Genomic DNA, 22,614 nt, shown 5'->3' with positions numbered 1-22,614 from the left:
AGATTCATGATCCTTGAGGTCCCTTCCAACCCTGGCCATTCTGTGATTCTCTGATTCTGTGTAATTATGAATGTTCAGGTTCCTCAGGCAGCTGTGAACTTGATCTTTGCCTATCATCCCACTGAGCAACCTGTTCCAGTGCCTCACCAACTTCATTGTAAAAAACTTCTTCCTTATATCCAGTCTGAATCTACTCTCTTTTAGTTTGAAACCATTTCCCCTTGTCCTATTAAAATGTGTTAAATGTGTACGCAACATCATAAAATATTCTGTTTGAATTGTGATTAGTAACCAGTGATACTTATACCACTCCTCAGCTACAGTAGTTAATTATAACATTGCCTATGTCTGATGATTTTCCTTGGAAATGTGCATTTTGATGCACAGAACATACTTTGGTATGAAGTAATAATGAGTATTTCTGTAAGACAGTGTGAATTCACCAAAACTTTCTTAAATGGCAAGAGAGAAGGAGAAAAGTTCTACTCTTAATTAATTTCTCAAGATTAGCAAGAAAATTGGATGAACTTAAAGAAAGCCAGGGTATCCTCAGTATACTTTTAAGATTAAGCAATCTCCTATAGTTAAAAGTAAAACAGCTAAAAGATGTGAGATACAGAGGTAAAAAAGTGAGCCTATATTGCTGAGACAGAGTAGGTAAAGAGGCAGTTATGCTCCGATGTTTTCCAGATAACACCACTTATCTTTCCTATTCCTATTCCTATTCCTATTCCTATTCCTATTCCTATTCCTATTCCTATTCCTATTCCTATTCCTATTCCTATTCCTTATTCCTATTCCTATTCTTATTCCTATTCTCATTCCTATTCCTATTTTGTCTTGGATTATGAGAAATTCCTTCTTCAGGAAGAATGAATTCCTTCCTTCCCTGAATAACTTCTGTGTAAAATAGCTGAGAAGTATGTTCTAAAGATTCCATTAAGCACTCTCAGTCCCTCTCTGTGGTACTCCAGGTTTATTTTCTTTGCACACAGTCATTGCCATTACACTCCCTCCGTATTCCTAAGGGATGAATAAGGTGATGAAGAGAAGCTGAATAAGCAAATAGATAAATAAATGATTTCATACCTCCCTTTTCCCTTACACTGAATCATATAAAGTACAGTAATCCATAAACTTGAATTGAAGAGGAGGAAAGGGATAAAAAGCAACAAGAACAACAAAACATGATTCCCCAAACAGTTGGTGCATAAAACAGCCCACAGGCAATCTCTCTTGTAGTGCACCAGCCAAGCACACATGTATTAATGTGTAAAACAATTCAGTTTATTTTCCCTAATCCTCCTGATTCGTCCCTCCCCTGACAAAAAGCTGAAATGCTTATCAAAGGAAACTGGTACTTTTTCTTGTCATTCATACAGCCCTTGGGTACGTCAGGCCTTAAAATAAGACCAGGTATGCTTCCCTCCACTATTTTGTTGGGATGGACAATAAGAGAGAGAAGATGAGCAAGGATTAAATGTGCTGTTAGAACAAAGTGAGTGTAGGAGTCAATGAACTGCCTTATATTAATATGAACAAAAAAAAATAAAAATTCAAAGGGTCGCATCTTAAACATAACTTCTCATCACTATTCACTACAAAAAGAAGTTTATAGTCAGCTTACTAGATAATATGACAAGCTAAGATATAAGCAACTAACTTTCTGCATTGTTTGTAAGACACATAAATGTTATCCATTGCAGTCCGTACTGCTTTGAGGGACTTTTATCAAATTATTCCTTAGAGCATCCAAATATACTAAGCCAGTCCTAAAATTGTGTTTAGTCAATTGAGGCATATGCACAATAAAAAGAGCAAGAACTACACCAGTAAAGTACAAGTAGTTTTACTATAGCTATGATGTGGATGTACTCCATGGCACAGATCACTTCTCAGCAGAAGAAAAGTAAGATAAACAGCCTATTATATATGCATCCCAAGCTTTCCCTAGTCATCACATCCCTGACCAGTCCTTACTTTTTAGTAAAAACAAGATCAAGTAGCACACCCCTCCTCGTCAGCTTCTCCACCCCTTGTATCAGAAAGCTATCAACGCATCACTGGAACTGCCTGCACCTTGTATGTTTTGCTTATCCAGCAAATATCAAGATGATTAAAGTATCCTGTAAGAACAAGTGCCAGGATCGTGAGGCTACTTCCAGCTCTTTGCAGAAGGCCTCACCAATTTCCTACTCCTCATGAGGAGTACACGCACACAACAGTATCAGTACGTTAGCCCACCCCTTAACTCTTACCTGCAAGCTCTCCACTTGTTCATCATCCTCCCCCAGATGGAGCTCAGTATGTTCTAGTTGCTCTCTCAATGTAAAGAGCAGCTCTGACCCCTCACCTCGTCAGCCTGTCTTTCCTAAGAGGACATAGCCATTTATGGGAACATTCTAGTCATGTGAGCTGTTCCGCTGTGTTTCTGTGATTGCAATGAAATCACAGCCCTTTGATCACACACAGATACCTAATTTTTCCTGTTTATTTCCCATCCTGTATGCATTGGTATATAGGCACTTTTGGGAAGCAGAAGGTGCAAGTATCTCTAGAGGGATGGAGGGCTATTGGCAATGTTATCTTCTCTGAGGAGTCCTCAGATGATCTAGCTGAACATTTGAGAGGCTTTCCTCTACAGTTTGTTAAAAAGGCAGCATTACTAGGCCCTTCTCCATCACAAGGAACTCCATTGCTTCCCCATCAAATCTAGTTTAAAGCTTGATTACAAATCAAGCCAGTCAGCCTGCTCCTCAGATCTCTTCTGTCCCATCTGCTTAGTTGCATTCTATCTGACAGTAGATACGTGGTCTCTCAAAGGCCTGCCCAAGATCATAGTATCCAAAATTTTGATCCCAAAGCAAGTAGTTTATTCTCCTCCCTCTTTCCGGGACCCTGCCACCCCAGGGAGGACAGAGAACACCACTTGAGATCCTGATCCCTTCAGTGACTTTCCAAGGGATACAAAGTCCTTTTTAATATTATGTAGCTTACTATTTGCAGCATAACCATAACTGAATGACAAGCAAGTGTAGTCATCTTGTTTTATCAGATGCAGTAGAATGTTCTGAACATCTCTGACACATGCCCCTGGAAGACAGCAAACCTCTCTGAAGACATTATCTGGGTGGCAAACGGTCTCCGTGCCTTCCGGAAAAGAGTACCCAGTTACTAAGACTCAACCCTTTTTGATGGTGCTAGTTTACATATGATTCTGTGGGTTGGACCTGCTCTACATGCTTAGTGCATCTTCCTGTGTTACAGTTATACATGACTGAGTAACATAACATTCCTTATCACCACTTAATCGTTATCTTTCTATTCCAAAACCGTTATTTGTTTTTGTTGATTTTTTTTATTATTTTTTTTGTTTAGAAATTAAATGTATATAAATTTATAATCACATACTTCAGTAACAATGTAGTAAAATCTTAACGTGGTCTTCCAGTTACTACTAAATTCTGAATAACAGATCAGCTTTTTTTTTTTTTTTTCCCCCCACAACCCAAATCAGAAAGAACTCCCTAAGTTTTTAGTATTAGTAGACACAACCAAAGTTGTGTGAGAGCCTAGAGAATGATTTTAGAAAGGAAAAAAAGGAAAGATATGTCTAAAGCCCAGTCTTAGAAAGATAATGCAGCCTTTATGGACATTATTTCTTACAGAAAACTGAGTATTATCAGCTCAATGATTGCAATATATTTCCTCTTAATGATAACATAGTATCAAACAGTGAAATCCAGGTAATTTTTTTTTTTTTTAAATCATGATTCATAAATATGTGATCATCTTATATTATTAAATCATTAATTAGATGTTAATAAATTTATGCAGTAGCTTCTGTAAATAAATGACAGAAATACTAAGGGTGGAAGATCTCTGGAGATCAGCTGGTCCAATCTACCTGGTCAAACAGGGTCAGATCATGTAAGCTGATCCAGAGGACCTAGATTTGACCGAGTAGACAAATCATCAAGAACCTCTCCTCTCCTCTCCTCTCCTCTCCTCTCCTCTCCTCTCCTCTCCTCTCCTCTCCTCTCCTCTCCTCTCCTCTCCTCTCCTCTCCTCTCCTCTCCTCTCCTCTCCTCTCCTCTCCTCTCCTCTCCTCTCCTCTCCTCTCCTCTCCTCTCCTCTCCTCTCCTCTCCTCTCCTCTCCTCTCCTCTCCTCTCCTCTCCTCTCCTCTCCTCTCCTCTCCTCTCCTCTCCTCTCCTCTCCTCTCCTCTCCTCTCCTCTCCTCTCCTCTCTTTTTTTTTTTAAGCTTTTCTAACGATACTTGTTACTCTGAGGCTCTCAAAGAATTACCTCTGTACTTTTATAACGTAAATACAAATATAAGTGGTCTTTTACCTAAATCTCAACAAAATAAGTAGCTAGGTAAGTATTGAGGTTAAGACATTAAAGAATGTTTTCAGCCAATAAATGTATGTCACACAGTTTTGCTTAACTCGGTATTTTACTGGTTCTTTCCTAAATGCACTTAGAGAAAACAATAACATAATCACATTAAAAATGATATCCACTTGAGATATCTGTGAAATAACTGACATGATGATTGAGAAAGTATCTGCCATGCTCCTAGATGTGAAAGGCTTGTCTGCTGCTGAAAATCTGGGAGACTTCTTGATAAACAGAAGAAAAAGTTGAAATACAAAGTTCATAGAATCAAAAAAAATCCCTAGTTGTAAGACACCCTTAAGTACTGAATGTAACTCCTAGCTCTACATAAGACTACCTAAAAATCAGACTATAAGGTAGAAATTATTTTGTAACATCTCTGCTCGGAGTCATAGTTTCATATCAACATGATTCATGTGAGGCCACTGAAAAAAATTGTAAATCTTTTCTTGCTGTAGTTGATAGATGATTTCAAAAAGTCATAGAATCTGTTGATCTGGAAAAAACCCAAAAGGTCACCTAGTTCAACTCCCCTGCAGGGAACAGGAACTTCTACAATTAGATCAAGTCACTCAGTATCTGATCCAGACTGACATCTTCACAGACGGGGCATTCACCATCTCCCTGGGCAACCTGTTCCAGTGCCACATTGCACTCACCATAAAAACTTCTTTCTTGTATCCAATTTAAATCTCTGCTCTTTTGGCGTGAAATAATTTCCACTTGTCCTATCACAGCAGGCCCTGCAAAAAGCTTGTCCTCCCTCTTGTAGCCTTTCTTTCGATACTGAAATGCCACTATCAGGTTACCCATACTGAACAGCCCCAACTCTTTCAATTTGTGATGGAAGGAAGGTGTTCCAACCCTTGGATCATTTTTTTGTGGCCTTCCTCTGAATGTGTTCTGAAGTTCACGTCTCTTCTGTAACTGCTATTTACCCTACATTTTAAAAGTATTTCTAAATTGTGATAATTAAATCATCATTTTAAAATAAGAAATGACGGTTGACTTATACAAAGTGCTATATGTGATGTACTGGACAATGTGCACTGAAACATACTTATGAGATTAAAAATGTTGGTGGAGGAAACGTGGTCCAGAGATTAAAATTAAACTCATAAAGAAATAAATTTATCCTGAATTGTTCTAAATAGGATGTGTGTGACTATAAGAAACTCACTGAATGTTTCAGTGCCTTAGGTGTTGGTCTACAAAAATTTACATTACACTGTTTTGCCAAAAGCTGTGTGAAGAAGGAACTCTGTATTGTAATATGTAAACACAAAGCCAATAAAAAACACAATGTTTTGATACAAAGGAAAGATTCCTGAAGGTGAGCAGGTACACAGATATCTGAACAGAAAACACTTCCTTGAGAAAGCTAAACTGCCAACTACCACGTCTCTCTGTGTAAATTGTCTATCACTGCTTTGAAACCTACAAAACAATTAAGCTTTTGAAAGATAAACCTAATCAATTATTGGAAAGTGCAGAAGTACAATTATATGTATCTAACATGTGAACTATTCCACCTTCTCCACTTCTACATCGTGAATTTTAGGAGTGGGAACTCAGGCAATGTTTTCCTCAGGAACCGGAAAAATTTCTGAGAGGAATAAGAAAATCCACCCAATCAACACATGGCCAGGAGGCTGGTGCCATCTGAAAAATGTATTTATTTGTTTGTTTGTTTATTTGTTTATCATGGAGTGTTTTATTCAGCCTGGCAACGGCAGGAGGTCCACCTACCTCAAAGGGGGAAAAGGTTTCTAACCCAGGAGTAGTCAGGGCTCATTGAGAAGTCTTTAAAGTAGGTTTGAATGGAAGGAGGATAAAACCAGGCTGGCTAGAGATGAGCCCAGATGCAAAATGCGAGGACTGAGGATGAGACCATTTTCCCAGCTGAAGTGTGGCATGTCAATTGATGAAAGACTCATCATCAACATGAGCTGGTTGCAGACCAATTGCAACTAACTGCAGATGGATTGCAGGCCAACTGTATCCTGAATTGCAATAAGAGAAGCATGACCAGCAGGTCAAGGGAGGTGATTCTGCCCCTCTATTCTGCTCTTGTCAGACCTCACCTTCAGTACTGCATCCAGTTCTGGGCTCTCCAACACAAGAAGGACATTGAGCTTTTGTAGTGGATTCAGAGGAGAGCCATAAGATGATAAGAAGGCTTAAGCACCTCCCCTGCATGGACAGAATGGGAGTTGGGTTTCTTTAACCTGGAGAAGACTCCGGGAGTCCTGATAGTGGCCTTCCAGTACCTGTAGGGGGCCTACATGAAAGCTGAGGAGGGACTTTTTATAGGAGTATATAGAAACAGTATGAGAGGAAATGGTTTTAAACTGGAAGAGGGTAGATTTAGACTAGATATTAGGAAGAAATTATTTGCTGTGAAGGTGGTGAGACACTGAGACAGGTTGCCCAGTGAGGTTGTGGATGTGCTCTCAATAGAAACATTCAAGGCTGGATGAGGTTTTGAGCAACATGGTGGGAGGTGTCCCTGCTTATAGTATTGGGGTTGGAACTGCATGATCTTAAAGGTCGCTTCCAACTCAAATCATTCTGTGATTCTAAGAATATTTATACAAATGCATGGAGTACAGGCAACAAATAGGAGAAGCTAGAAACCATTGTATAAAGGGAAATCTGTGACTTAGTCATCATCAGCCAAACACAGTAGAGTCACTGTCATGACTGGAATGCTGCAGTGTAGGGCTATAAACTCTTGAGAAAGGAAGGGCAAAGGAGGGGCAATGGAGTGGCTTTCTGTCTCAGTATTTGTTTCAGTGTTGTAGACCTTAAAGCTAGAAATGATAAGGCTGAGTCCTTACGTGTGAGGATCAGAGGAAAAGCCAATATGTTGACATAATGGTGGAAGTTTGTTGTAGATCACTCAACTAGGATGAAAAAAAAAAAACCCACAAATGAAACAATATATGAGAAGCTGGAAGAATTCAAACAGTCAATAGCCATAGTTCTCATTGGGGACTTCAACTTACCTGACATTTGCTAGAAATACAATACAGAAGAGAGGAAGCAGTCTAGGAGGTTCCTGAAGTGTGTGGAAGATAATTTTCTGACACAGCTGATAAGAAAGTTTGCCAGAGGAAGCATTTCATGAGCCTGGTGGGAGACATCATGGTGGGAACCACTTTGGACGTAGCAACCATTAAATGATAGAGTTAGCTATTCTTGGTGAAGTCAGGAAGGAACTGCTGCCTTGAACTTCCAGAAGGTAGACTTAGGACTGTTTAAGACATTAGCTGGGAGAATCCCTTTGGAGATAGTCTTGAATGAAAAATGGGCCAAGAAAAACTGGACAATCCTTAAGAAGGATATTTCAGTGGCACAAGAAAAGGCTGTTCTTTTGTGCCACAAAATGAGCCAATGGGTAACAAGTCTGGCCTGTATGAAGAAGAAACTTTTACTGTGACATATGAAAAAGGGAAGAAAAACAAAACAGAAAAAAAAAAAAAAAGAGTTTACCATCCTTGGAAGAAATGTCAGGCAACTCAAGAAGAGTACAAAGATGTTGCTAGGATATGCAGAGGAAAAATTAAAAAGTTGTGTCAATGTTTTACAGGCTGGTTTGGCTGGTTTAGCGAGGCAGAGGGATTTTGCAAAATCCGCACCTCCGGAAAAGGGAAACAGGGGACCCCAAAATAATTAAAAACAGCAGCAATGATCTGAGTAGAAACAAACTAATTTACTAAATATGGTATCGAATGCCAGATAACACACTATATTGCAATAGGATTGAATTTATATACAGTGCCTAAAAAGTCTCAGTTCTCAACTAACTCCCCTTCCATTTCACCTGTTTATTGCTCTAGAACCTTTAAATCTTCACTGATATTTCCATACCATATACTAATGAAACACATTCTTAACAGAGATGGTTTTCTAATGAAACAAATCACACATCTGTTCTAGATCATAGATCTTTTGATGATCTATGATGATGATAATGATGATGATGAAGAAGAAAACATTAAGATCTGTTGTCTGTTAAAGAAAATGTTATGGACAGAGAAATTTAGATATATTTGGGATTTTTTGCCATATCACAGAATCATAGAATCATAGAATCATAGAATCATAGAATTAAAAAATCATAGAATCATAGAATTCATAGGCCTGGGTTGAAAAGGACCATAATAATCATCTAGTTTCAACCCCCTGCTATGTGCAGGGTCACCAACCACCAGACCAAGCTGCCCAGAGCCACATCCAGCCTGACCTTGTATGCCTCCAGGGATGGAGCATCCATAACCTCCTTGGGCAACCTGTTCCAGTTTGGTTACAAAATCAAGTAGACAGAAACACTCCTCTTCTTTCAGTACGACAGTGCAAAACACAGAGAGATAATGTGAAATTCATGAAAAAAGGCAACAAAGGAGTCAGATTTTTCATCTGAACTGTAGCCGTATTGCTGAATGCCAAGGGGTTCACTAACTCAATTTAAAAGGAGGAGAAAGAAAGTAATGCTTGAATTGAAGAAGTCATAAGCAAATTCATGATATGAGACCTGTTAGCATGTTTCCATCTCACCGACTTCCAGGGCCATGAAAGATTCTATACATTTGTAACTGATTACTTTCAAGACTCGGCATGAGCTATTGGCTTATCTGGTTTTCCACAGTGTTTCCCACTGTACCATGCTGCTAAGCAACTGTAAATTATTAATTTGTCTGACAGTGACAAACACTAAACTACAATACACATAATATTCCCAAACTCAAATATCAAGCAGAAAACAAAGTTTAATTATTACACTTGAATAAAAACTAGACCGTAAAGTTTTGATTTACAACATCCCATCAAGGCAAAATCTTCAGAAACTATGATTTATCATTGCTTTTATTTATTTATTTACCTAATCTGTGTATGGTTTATGTTTATATTCTGTATAAGTCTCTGTAAAGGGTTATGCCTGAATAAGGATGAATTTTGCAGTCATTCAAGAAACTAACAGTGCCTCATATTTATCAAATATGTTTTTATTTTCATGACCACAAGGTGAAATCACCTCTGTTAAACTTTCAGACATACTCAGATGTTTTGAAGCTTCATTGTGGTTTATATAACAGAAACTTCTGATTAGATTCAAATGTATTTAAATGAGCAAACTAAATTTTATTTTCACTAAAAATATGCAGCTTATTCCATAGTTGTCAGTAGAACTTTCATAATTTATATCATCTCTAATTTTTATTCAAAGAGACTACTTGTTTTCTTATTTTCTGTGATTTTAAGACTATTTGAAAGTGAAACATCAAATTGTGCAAAATTATGTCCTATCAACATTTTATGGGCTGGTTCGGCCTGGTTCTGTGACCAGCAGGGCACAGGGGTTTCACAAAATCCGCGCCTCTAAAAAAGGGAAACGGGACCCCAAAATAATTAAAAACAGCGGTAATGATCTGAGTAGAAACAAACTAATCTACTAAATATAGTATCAGAATGCAAGATAATACACAATAATACAATATAATTAGAATTGAAGCTAATAAATCAAATATAATGAGAGTGTCCGAAAGGTGGATAGACCTCACCATATTGCTGAGGTGAGATCACAGAATCACAGAATCACAGAATTGTAGGGGTTGGAAGGGACCTCCAGAGATCATCGAGTCCAACCCCCCTGCCAAAGCAGGTTCCCTACACCAGGTAGCACAGGTAGGCATCCAGGCAGGTCTTGAACATCTCCAGAGAAGGAGACTCCACCACCTCCCTGGGCAGCCTATTCCAGTGCTCCGTCACCCTCACTGTAAAGAAGTTCTTGTGCACATTTGTGCAGAACTTCCTATGCTGCAGTTTCCGGCCGTTTCCCCTTGTCCTGTCTCCACTCACCACTGAAAACAGTCTGGCCTCGCCATTCTGCCCCCCACACCTTAGATATTTATAGACCTGGATCAGGTCCCCTCTCAGTCTTCTTTTCTCAAGGCTGAACAGACCCAGTTCACTCAGCCTTTCTTCATAGGAGAGATGCTCCAGGCCCTTCACCATCTTTGTGTGGCCCTCCGTTGGACTCTTTCCAAGAGATCCCTGTCTTTTTTGTACTGGGGATCCCAGAACTGGACGCAGTACTCCAGATGTGGCCTCACAAGGGCAGAGTAGAGGGGAAGGATCACCTCCCTCGACCTGCTGGCCACGCTCTTCTTAATGCACCCCAGAATGCCATTGGCCTTTTTGGCCACAAGGGCACACTGCTGGCTCATGGCCAACCTGTCGTCCACCCAGGTCCCTCTCTGCAGAGCTCCCCTCCAGCAGGTCATCCCCCAACCTGTACTGGTGCATGGAATTATTCCTCCCCAGATGCAAGACTCTACACTTGCTTTTGTAAAACCTCATCCGGATTTTTTCTGCCCAGCTCTCCAGCCTGAAGGTCTTGCTGAATGGCAGCACAGCCTTCAGGCATGTCAGCCAATCCTCCCAACTTCGTATCATCAGCAAACTTGCTGAGGGTGGCCACTATCCCCTCATCAAGGTCATTGATGAAGATGTTGAACAAGGCCGGACCCAACACCAACCCCTGAGGAACATCGCTGGTTACAGGCCTCCAACCGGACTCTGCACCACCAACAACGACCTTCTGCGCTCTGCCAGTCAGCCAGTTCTCAACCCACCTCACTGTCCACTCATCTATCCCACACTTGCTCAGCTTTGTTATAAGGATGTCGTGGGGGACAGTATCAAATGCCTTGCTGAAATCAAGGTAGACTATATCCACTGTATGTGGACTGATGTGCAGTCTGGTTGAGCAGCAGGGAGACGAAGAAATGCTGACAAGGAAGAGCCCATCATGTGACCTTGCCAGTGGTTGTATCTTCTCTCTGACCACTAAGCTCTCTGGGATATTTAGTTCTCCTTCTCTTCCAGACAGGTAGCCGGAACTTGAGCATTAACACCTTAAGTCCCAGAGCACTACATGATGTTATGATGTGGAATATCGATAACCAAAAATCACAAAACCATGACATGTCCCAAAGTAGTCAAGTTTATTCTCGTATATCCAGAGAAAGCACTGCTATGAAGAATAAAACAGAAACATCCTACTAAAATTGGGAATGTTTTAGGAATATACCAAAATTCCAGTAGAGGAAAAAAAAAATCAAAAATGCTAATTTTTTAGAGCTCTATTCCAAACCTCTCTCAAGTCAGTTTAAATATTTCTATGGATCTGAATTTTTAACTTAATTATTACAAAAAGTTAAAATTAACATCCATTTTAGTTAATATTTTATGTACAGAAGTAACTGTTCTTTCTTCTATAGTTTTCTCTCCTGTGAATGGACAAACTAAATACTTGATTAGATGTCTAAAAGATATAAGGAGTAAGACATCTTTTGAGAGAGTTCATATTTTTATTTTGACTTTAAATGGGACACAGATAAGTTTTAACTAGACAGCTGGCTTGTGGATGGCTAAAACTGAGGCAAGGCCAACTGTAACTGATAAATAAAAGATACAGGCAACATAGGCAAGGGCTTACTTTAATTCTAAGGCAGACTTTCTGAAAACATGTGCAAACTAGATACTCTTGTTCCAGCTGTCCTTGCACATATTTAGTGGTATCTTCACAAACTAGTCACTGAGATTAATTCAAATCATTGCAGAGAATGAAATCTACTTTGCCAATATGGGATGTGATTTTGCTTGTCTTATTCATATGAACTCTTAAAATGATGGAAAAGGATGTTACATGGAATCCACTTGGAGATCAGGGAAGCAACACAACAGACATACTAAACCCTGAAGAAGCAATATATTCACCTACCATCCATATTTTTTTTTTTTAAATATACTACATACCTTAGTAAAACATCTAAAAAATTCTTCAATACCTCCAGGGATACTGTCTCAGTCACCCCCTGGGCAGGCTGTTCCAGCACCTAACCACTCTCTTGAGAGAAGAAATTTTTCCTAACATTCAAATTGAACATTCACTAGCTCAACTTGAGGCCATTCCCTGTAGTCCTATTGCCAGTTATATGGGAAAAGATGACAACTCTCATCTCACCATAATCTCCTTCCAGAAATTATAGAGAGCTATAAAGGTCTCCCTGAGCCTCCTCTTTGCCAGACTGAACAATCCCAGTTCCCTCAGCCACTCCTCATGAGTCTTGTGCTCCACACCCCTCACCAGCTTCATTGTCTTTCTTTGGACATGCTCCAGGGCCTCAACGTCTTTGTCATAGTGAGAGACCTGAAACTGAAAGTTCAGCTTCACCAGTGCTGAGTATAGAGAGATGATCACTTCCCTGCTCCAGCAGTCAACACTATTTCCCATACAAGCCAGGATGCCATTGGGCTTCGTGGCCACCTGGGCACACTGCTGGCTCATGTTTAGTGAGTATCAACTAACACCTCCAACTCTCTTTTCTTTACAGTCTTCCAACCACTCTGCCTCAAGACTGTAGCATATCCTGGGGCTGTTGTAGCCAAAGTGCATGAGCCAGCATTTGATCTTGATGAATTTCATCCCAATGGCCTCAGACTAGAGATTTGGCCTGTCCAGATCCCTCCATAGTTTTCCTATCCCCAGGTAGATTGACATTTTTCCCAGCTTGGGGTCATCTGCAAACTTATTAAGGGTACATTTAAAGCCTTCATCCAGGTCAACAATGAATGTATTGTTGTTATTATTACATTATTATTGACAGGCACCAATACCAACCCCCCTGGGAAATGCCATGTGTGAACACACTTCAGAAGACAAACAGCATCATTTTCAAATACTCATCTCCAAGTATTGAATTTTTCTCCTTTATCTTTATCCTCATATGCTCAACCCCTAATAATTATGACCAAACAAACAAATAAATAAATGAATACATTCTTACCTGAAAGGGAAAACCCAACAGATACATTCAAGAATCATAGAATCCCAGAATGGCTTAGTTAACAATTGTCTAGTTCCAACCTCCATGCCATGTACCAAGTTGCCAACTACTAGATCCAGCAGCCTAGGATCTCATCCAACCTGGCCTTGAATGCCTCCAGGGATGGGCCATCCACAACAACACTGGGCAACCCATTTCAGTGTCTCACCACCAGCTGAGTAAAAATTTTTTTTCTTATCTTCTAACCTAAACATTCCCTCTTCCAGTTTCAAGCCATTCCCCCTTGTACTACCGACATTAGACCACGTAAAATATCAGTCCCCTTCCTGCTTGTAAGTTCCCTTCAAATACTGGAGTACTTGAATAATGTCCCCTAAGGAGCCATCTCTTCTTCAAGCTGAATATCCCAGCTCCCTTAATCTTTCTGCATAGTAGAGACAGTCCAGCACTCTGATTGTCTTCGTGGCTCTCCTCTGAACTCTCTCCAGAAGCTCCACAATCTTCCTGAACTGGGGGCTCCATGCTTGGACACAGCATTCCAGATGAGGGATCAAAGAGCAGAATAGTTAAGGGTTATCATCTACCTCACCCTGCTGGCCATCCTTCTTTTGATGTAGCCCAGAATACAGTAGATCTTCAAGGCTACAAGTGCACCCTGCTGGTTCATTTCTAGATTTTCATTAATGAGGACACCCAAATCCTTCTCTCCAAGGCTGCTTTCAAGGAGTTCTCAGCTTGTACTCTTACTGGAGATTGCCTCAACCCAAATACAACACTTGGCACTTAACCTTCTTAAACCTCATTAGATTCCTATGTGCCCACTTCTCAAGCTTCCAGATCCTTCAGGATGGTATCCCTTCCCTCTGTTGTGTCAGCTTCACAGCTCACTTTGGTATCATCAATAAGTTTGCTGATGTTACACTTCATTACACTGTCTATGTCATTGATAAAAATATTGAGGAACTCTGATCCCAAGATGGTCCCCTGGGGAGCAACACCCGTGACTGCTCTCCACCCAGACATATATTCTCTGACCACAACTGACTGACTATGACCATTAAATCAATTATTTATTCACCAAATAGTCAAGAGATAAGAATGTGGTGTGAGTCCATGTGAAAGGCTTGCATAAGTGAAGGCAGACAACATCAGCTGCCCTTTTTTTGTTCACTGATGCCATCACTGCATGACAGAGGGTGACCACGTTGGTCAGGCATGATCTGTCCTTGGTGAAGCCATGCTGTGTGTCTCAGATCACCAGTTGTGTTACATCCCACGTCAACATTTCTTATTTTCCGATTCTATGACTTTTTTACCCTTGATGTATGCAATAATATTATGTTTAGTGGCATCAAAAATTGTGTATTAATGGATTAGAAACTGAATATCTATAAAGTAAATTAATTATTTTTGTTGTAAATAATGATAATAATGATGCTGATTTAGGCAGAATGTTTATGTAAAGAATATTATGAACTTATAAATACTGGTGTTAGAATAAAAAATGGAGGTGAGAAAATGAGAATAGGGAAAAAAAAGTAAGAATCTTTGATTTTCCTAACAAAAAGTATGCTTAGGGAGAGTGTCTGTGAATGAGCATGTCTTTATCTTGCAACATACTTGAAATAATAAACAGAAATTTGCAAGCTACCAGCTCTATGTACGAGTCATTTAACCAAATATTTGTGAGTGTGTATGTTTTTGAAGAAAACAGGATTCTATGACACAATTCTTTTGTGGTGTGCAATGATGAATGTGCCAAAGGAAAAGAATAAGTTTTTCTAAACACGACAAAGAACACCAAAAGCATTCTAAAGAAAGGCAATATTATGAGATGTTCTACTGCAGCTTTAAAATGACAACTGGGACAAGATAAAGACTAGTTTGATGGTGCCTATATTGTATGCTTGCTTGATAACTTCAGTGGCTTTCAGTGCCACTGAATATCAGTGCCTTGTGCTGTAGTATTTAAAAAATCACTTTTCTATGAAAATAATAGTAATAACCTGATTAGTTCTAGAATCATGTTAGTATTTTTTTCATGGCTCTTTCTCACAGGTATTTCACATCATTCTCTGATCAGCATATATATACGCATATGATCTAATCCATAGTATTTCCAAGGGACAGAATTTTTTTATTTTCATTTCAGTTTATTTTCTTCTAGTCACTAAGGTGTATTGGTTTATGAAGATCAGTTCTTAGTATCTATTCATAAGTTTCAAATGAATTGCACACTCACAGAAAAGAAAAAATAAAAGGAAGGAAGGAAGGAAGGAAGGAAGGAAGGAAGGAAGGAAGGAAGGAAGGAAGGAAGGAAGGAAGGAAGGAAGGAAGGAAGGAAGGAAGGAAGGAAGGAAGGAAGGAAGGAAGGAAGGAAGGAAGGAAGGAAGGAAGGAAGGAAGGAAGGAAGGGAGGGAGGGAGGGAGGGAGGGAGGGAGGGAGGGAGGGAGGGAGGGAGGGAGGGAGGGAGGGAGTTATTTTAAAGAATCAGGCACTATATATTTAGTGCTGGATGTACACTTTTGTATCATTGCTATGCACTAAAGATTAAATAATATTTGGGAACTTTGTCACAGCTGAGCCTAGAAATGAAGTAGGAATGAAAAGACTTACTTTCCATTCACAGGAAGAAAAAAAAAATGTTTTGAGACTAAGCTATCAAATGGAAAATCATCAATTCAAGTACTTCTAATGAGTAGAATAGAATGAAGCTTCTGCCTAGGAATTGTGAACTGAAACAAAACAAAGAAAAAATCTTGTTTTAAAGTTTGAGGTATAATACCATCTTTGGAGGTAGGTAAGATATTGGCCTCTTGACTCCAGTCATTACAGAGAAGGGGATGAAAGCACCACAACTCACTGAGAGCAGGAAATATGATGGCCTTCCTACAGAGAAAGAAAGACTGAGAGGATTGTGTGATCAGACAGTCCCTTGGAATCTGCCTTTAGGACAATCTGGACAAAACTAAAAAAGATTTAAAAAAAAAAAAAAAAAAAAAAAGAGGGAGAAAAAGTCTTTTTTGGTCTTGATAAACATTTAAGTGGTTGTACATGTTTCATGGAATTAGTTAGCAGTACTGGGAACAAGTGCTTCTGCTTTAGTAATAGGTCATAGCTGGCTTCAGTTATGTATTGAGACCTTCAAGTCTGACATCACTGAGCACTTGTTCAGATACCCTCTATTCTGCTCTTGTGAGGCCCCATCTGGAGTACTGTGTCCAGGACTGGAGCCCCCAGTACAATAAAGACAGGAGCTGTTGAAGAGCTCTAAACCTCCAAAGACTGTACTAAAATTATCGCAGAAGAAAATATCAGATTGAAGTTAGAGAACTCTGGCAACAGAACAAATTGCTATGTTAAATAATATTTAGTTATCTCTCCATTTTCTTAATGTATTAGACACTGCACAGTTTCAGAATTGTAGGGGTTGGAAGGGACCTCCAGAGATCATCAAGTCCAACCCTGCTGCCAAAGCAGGATCTCTACAGAAGTTGCACAGGTAGACATCCAGACATCAGCAATGAAAAGTTAATTTTTTCATATTGCTTTCTTTGTAAATATGGGATGACATGCCACAGCTCAGTTCAAGAACTAGGTGATGGAAATGTTATTAAGGACATTATATGAAAGTTGCATCCTTTTTATTCCAGTGGTATCACTATTTAATTAGGACTCTCTCTGACAAATAGGTAGACATTTGAATTCAACTGAACCTTCAGCCTTGGCAGTGAAAATCATTGATCTCTACTACTATGATGACATTCTGTCTCGCTCCAATTTATAGGAGGGAGAGGAGGTTATTTTATTATCTATATACCCAGCGTGAGATTAAGAAGCAACAGTTCAAATGTTGGTCCGACCAGTTTATTACAAATCTTAATCAGGGAAATGGGGAAGGGGAGGACGGACACTATTATGAATTAGGGTAATGGGGAAGGGAAAGAGGAAGATAGAAAAGATAGAAGAGAAGAAGCAAGGAGTCTTTATAGGCAGCAAGAGGGAGATAGTCACCACCATGGATCCAGCGTGGTTCGTAGTTCAGTCATTGATCTTCAGTAGCGGTGGGTTGTCAGGCAGAGTTGTTCTGTTGACAACAACGACGACGACCATGGTGATGATGGCCCATTTTCAATGCTTACAAAGTGGTCGAGTCAGCTGTCTTTGGAGTGACAGCTCAAATCCAAAGTGGTTGAGTCAGCTCTCCTTTGAGTTGCAGCTTCTGGCTCTGGGATCTCAGCAGAAACTCCTTTGTTCCCATCTTCCGGGCCTTGCCAGCAGATAACAGGGAGCAGGGATGCCCATCTGCATCCTGTTTTTCACAGGACGCGATGGTATCGTTCCCCAATTTTCCCACAACTAGCTGGAGCTGTTTAGTCACAGGCCAGATCTTCCGCCAGTAAACACTCCTGAGCATTCTCATCCGCTCTTCTACAGAGCAAGCAGCTCTGGAGGAAGGGGCTTTCAAATGTTCCCAAAGCGAAATCGATTGTCACACAGTTAGCACCCATTAGTTGCCTCCTCAACAAATCACTCAGAGTCTTATCACAAGAAATACCTCAGGAAGCAAGCTTTGTGCCAAAAAACAAAGAAGGATTCTCACACATTCATAACTTCCAAGATGCATATTTTTTGAATTTTTTATATAGAATATATAAACTGGTGTGAATTCCTCACATTTCACTAATGTGTGTTTCTCCATTGCCTTGTAATTAATTATTTCTTTTTCTGCAACATACATAACCCCTAACAGAGTTGGAGAACCCAGGTGAGCAAGGCACTGTTCAAATCTCTAATGAGATACTATCCCAGACCTGAGCAGTTTATCATCAAAATAGAAGAGGGCTTGTGCAACTGTCCAGAGCAGTAAAATGTGGAGATCATCCTCTATAATTTCTTAAGTCTTTAAGTCCCTGAGAAAACATGGAGAGACCTAGATGCATCATTCTCTCTCCCTCTCTTTCTTTCTCTTTCTCTTTCTCTCTCTCTTTGTCTCTCTTCATTAATTTCCATCCAAATGCATATCCCTGCCTCTTCTGCTCTTCTGCAGTGACAGAAAACTGAAGAAAATTGATGTGTTACCAGTTCTAATATGACATTCGAAAAGTATGTTTTTGATTTTTAATTAACCTTGCACAAAAAGGAAATACAGAAATTCACCCCTTTGTTCTTGGCTATGTATGCTATCCAGGCAAGTGCTGGTAGGAATGAACTACCAACCCTAGGAGGGACTGGGCTGAGAAGGGAAAAATTGGCACCTCGTTCAAGCACTCCACTGTTATTTGCACAAAATGAGACAAGACTACCCTGCAGTAATTACTCTCTGAAGGGGGAAACAGGTAGGAGAGAGAGTGCTCTTGTCATTTGTTTGACTTAATTGTATGCTTTTATGAGCTGTCTGGCTGGAAGGATTAAAGTTACTGTTAATAACACTTCCTTTCAAAAGAATTTGATTTGAGATTTCCCAGCAGGGCTGCCTACCAAGCAGCAGGACCCTTTTCTTCCTTCCAACCCTCAGTTTCTTCAGTATTTTCCCCTCCTCCTTCTCCCTCTTCCTCACTCCATGAACACAAGCATTGTTCTCTTTGATTACGAGAAGTCAGTCTGAATAATGTAGCATAAAACCAATTTCATATATAAGATTAAATAAATAAATAAATAAATAAATAAATAAATAAATAAATAAATAAATAAGACTAAGAAAAGGTGTGAGTAAGAACAGCCTTTCCAAAGACACTGAGCATAAGAAAAAAATCATCATTTATTTTTCCTCCTGCTACCTTAGATCAAGTGTTGTTGTTATAGGGAAAATTATCATTAGACACTTATGGAGCAAGCCACAAATTTGGTTAAGAATACTTGTATAAAACATTGTTGCTTTTTGAAACAGGAAAAAAAAGAAAAAGTTATTCAGTGTAAATATATTGGAAATCTATGAAAGAGGTTGGGGAATGATTTCTTGATGTCATGGGAAACTATGTCAAAGATGAATGTCTTCAGAGACATTTGGTAGGCCATAAATTAACACACTGTAATTGATCTTATGTCATCCAGCAATTATAAAACAATGTTCCTTATTGTTGAATGACATAAGATATAAGACAAAGGAGTAAAGTGTAGTTTTTTTGTTTGTTTGCTTTTGATTCATCAAGAATCTTCTATATATAATCTGAGTTAATATGGTAATAACGAGCCATATTTACTGAATCATAGACTGATGGACGAAGATAAGCCAGTTAAAAGTGTGTTCCATCATGTAATGTGCAATTTTAAGCTATTATTTAAAAGTTATTGTAGGAAATACTATACACTTGCACAATAAAACCCTGAAAGCCTAAGTTGTAAGTTTAAAGCTTTCTTATTACTATTATTTCATTTACATTTTTAAAAAGCATAGTACAAGATTTTGTTTTACTTGTGTTCTTCTTGGCTTAGGACAAGCAGGGAAAAATAAAAACATTACACAAGAAAATGTTTCCTAGATTCACTCACTGAGGGAAATCCTCTAAAATCCTTAAACTTTATTTGCTTGATAATTTATTGTCGATTTTTACATTTACATTTACAAAAGCTATCCATTATTTATTTACTTTCTATAAATTATTATTATTATTTAAATACTTCTATTATGCTAACAAAATTAGATTTGTTTGATTTTTGTCCTATCTTGTAAGGATGCCTAAGAATACTAATGTTTTGTTACTGTATCTTGTGTCAAACTCCTGCCATGCAAACAGTTCACATCTAACACTTCAGTGCATTACAGGTCAATTGCTTTTCTGCATTAAAAGATAAATGATGTCTTTCTATATATGTATGTAACCCATAACATATTTAGTTCACTCTCACATTCAAAGTCCAAACCACTTTTCTGTCTGTAGCAGTAATTAACAACACTGTTATTTATTTGACAGTATCAAAGCCTGAGGTGATTATTAGCTGTGCACCATGATGATCACAATCAAGAATAACCTATGAATACTTAACACATACTTGAACATAATCAACACCATCCAATACCTAAGGTTTAGGACACCAACATCATCTGTCAAAAAAGTTTGTGCCTCATCCAGAACACTGTCTTGAAATTGTTTCTTCTGCATCCGAAGTGAAAACTCTATTTAGATGACTTAAAACAAAACAAAACAATACAAACTCCATTGGCAATAGATTAATTATCTTTTATGTTTTGTATATATTAACTGATCAAAGAGTTAAAACATAAAATTGACTTAGAATGTCTCAAGTGAATGATTTTAACATTGCTTAATTTTCAGTGTCCTTATTTGTTTACCTACATGAAAAAAGATTTTAAGGATAAAATGCTGTCAGATTATTTGCACATATTTGTATTATTATTATATTGTATCTTCAAAAATTGAAAATGTACTTTCTTTATAGGTCCAGTCAAATACATTTTTTACTTAGAAAAATGTACTTTTTTTTTTTTTTTCTGATGTTTTCTCCATTTAATGTGTGGGAATTTTTTCAAAGGCTCTAGAAGAAATACAGGAGTTTTTAGATGTAATTTCTTTGTGTTTTATTACAAATACTCTCTTTGAGGCAACTGTGAGAAGTGGAATGGAGCTCTCTTTATACTGTAACACTGAAGGGGTCACATCACTGAATGTTTTAATCTAAGATAGCTAACTGAAACTCGGACCTAATCTTTCCTACAGAAAGAATGAAGTTAGAAACTGGGAAAACCTCTGCCCAGGTATATTTTGCTTTTCAAGAGGACTTCATTAAATAAATACTCCCTTTGCATCTGAATTAACAGCTAGGTTTGAAACACGACTGAACAATACAGACTTCTGCAGGAAATGAATAAATAATAAACAGTTATATAATTGTTGGTAATGGTTACTTTCCTTATCTAGGTAAAAAGCTATTATTTATTTATTTATTCATTTACTTGCTTGTTTGCTTGTTTGTTTATACTAAACAGAGACAACAGCAACTAATTAAATATTTGCTTTTGAATATATCCCTTGGGTTTTGTCCACAGTTTCTACAGTACGTAGTGCTTTGATGCGCTGTGTACAAAAAATAATTAATAGATTGAAAAGTATTCTGCAATACCTGTGCATTTTCCAAGCAGAAATATCCAAGAGATTACAACTCACGTGTAGATTTTCAGAAAAGAGAATACATCACATGTATGATCTTTATGGCTACAACTTATAACGATTTGTAAGACATGACTAAATATGAGTTTGTTTTATCAAAACAATGGTCAACAACTGGCTGTACAGTCTACTTAGAAAAGATGAGAATTGAAATAAAATGAAATATGATAGCATCCCATGCAGATTTTAACTCCAGATATTATAGGCATAGTTTTCTAAAGTTTATAAAGTCCATAGCAATAAAGATACGTTTAATTAATCCCATATTCATTCCTCTTTTAGGATAACTTTATGTGATAACTCTTAACAGTACAAACATTTCATTTATATGTTTAATCACAGAATCACAGAATCACAGAATTGTAGGGGTTGGAAGGGACCTCCAGAGATCATCGAGTCCAACCCCCCTGCCAAAGCAGGTTCCCTACACCAGGTAGCACAGGTAGGCATCCAGGCAGGTCTTGAACATCTCCAGAGAAGGAGACTCCACCACCTCCCTGGGCAGCCTATTCCAGTGCTCCGTCACCCTCACTGTAAAGAAGTTCTTGTGCACATTTGTGCAGAACTTCCTATGCTGCAGTTTCCGGCCGTTTCCCCTTGTCCTGTCTCCACTCACCACTGAAAACAGTCTGGCCTCGCCATTCTGCCCCCCACACCTTAGATATTTATAGACCTGGATCAGGTCCCCTCTCAGTCTCCTTTTCTCAAGGCTGAACAGACCCAGTTCACTCAGCCTTTCTTCATAGGAGAGATGCTCCAGGCCCTTCACCATCTTCGTGGCCCTCCGCTGGACTCTTTCCAAGAGATCCCTGTCTTTTTTGTACTGGGGAGCCCAGAACTGGACGCAGTACTCCAGATGAGGTCTTACTAGGGCAGAGTAGAGGGGGTGGATCACCTCCCTCGACCTGCTGGCCACGCTCTTCTTAATGCACCCCAGAATGCCATTGGCCTTTTTGGCCACAAGGGCACACTGCTGGCTCATGGCCAACCTGTCATCTACCAGGACACCCAGGTCCCTTTCCGCAGAGCTCCCCTCCAGCAGGCCATCCCCCAACCTGTACTGGTGCATGGAATTATTCCTCCCCAGATGCAAGACTCTACACTTGCTTTTGTTAAACCTCATCTGTTTTTTTTCTGCCCAGCTCTCCAGCCTGAAGGTCTTGCTGAATGGCAGCACAGCCTTCAGGCGTGTCAGCCAATCCTCCCAACTTCGTATCATTAGCAAACTTGC

The sequence above is a fragment of the Tetrao urogallus genome (genome assembly GCF_951394365.1).
Source record: "Tetrao urogallus genome assembly, chromosome: Z".
Classification (NCBI taxonomy): domain Eukaryota; kingdom Metazoa; phylum Chordata; class Aves; order Galliformes; family Phasianidae; genus Tetrao; species Tetrao urogallus.
Note: the sequence above shows the minus strand (reverse complement) of the source record.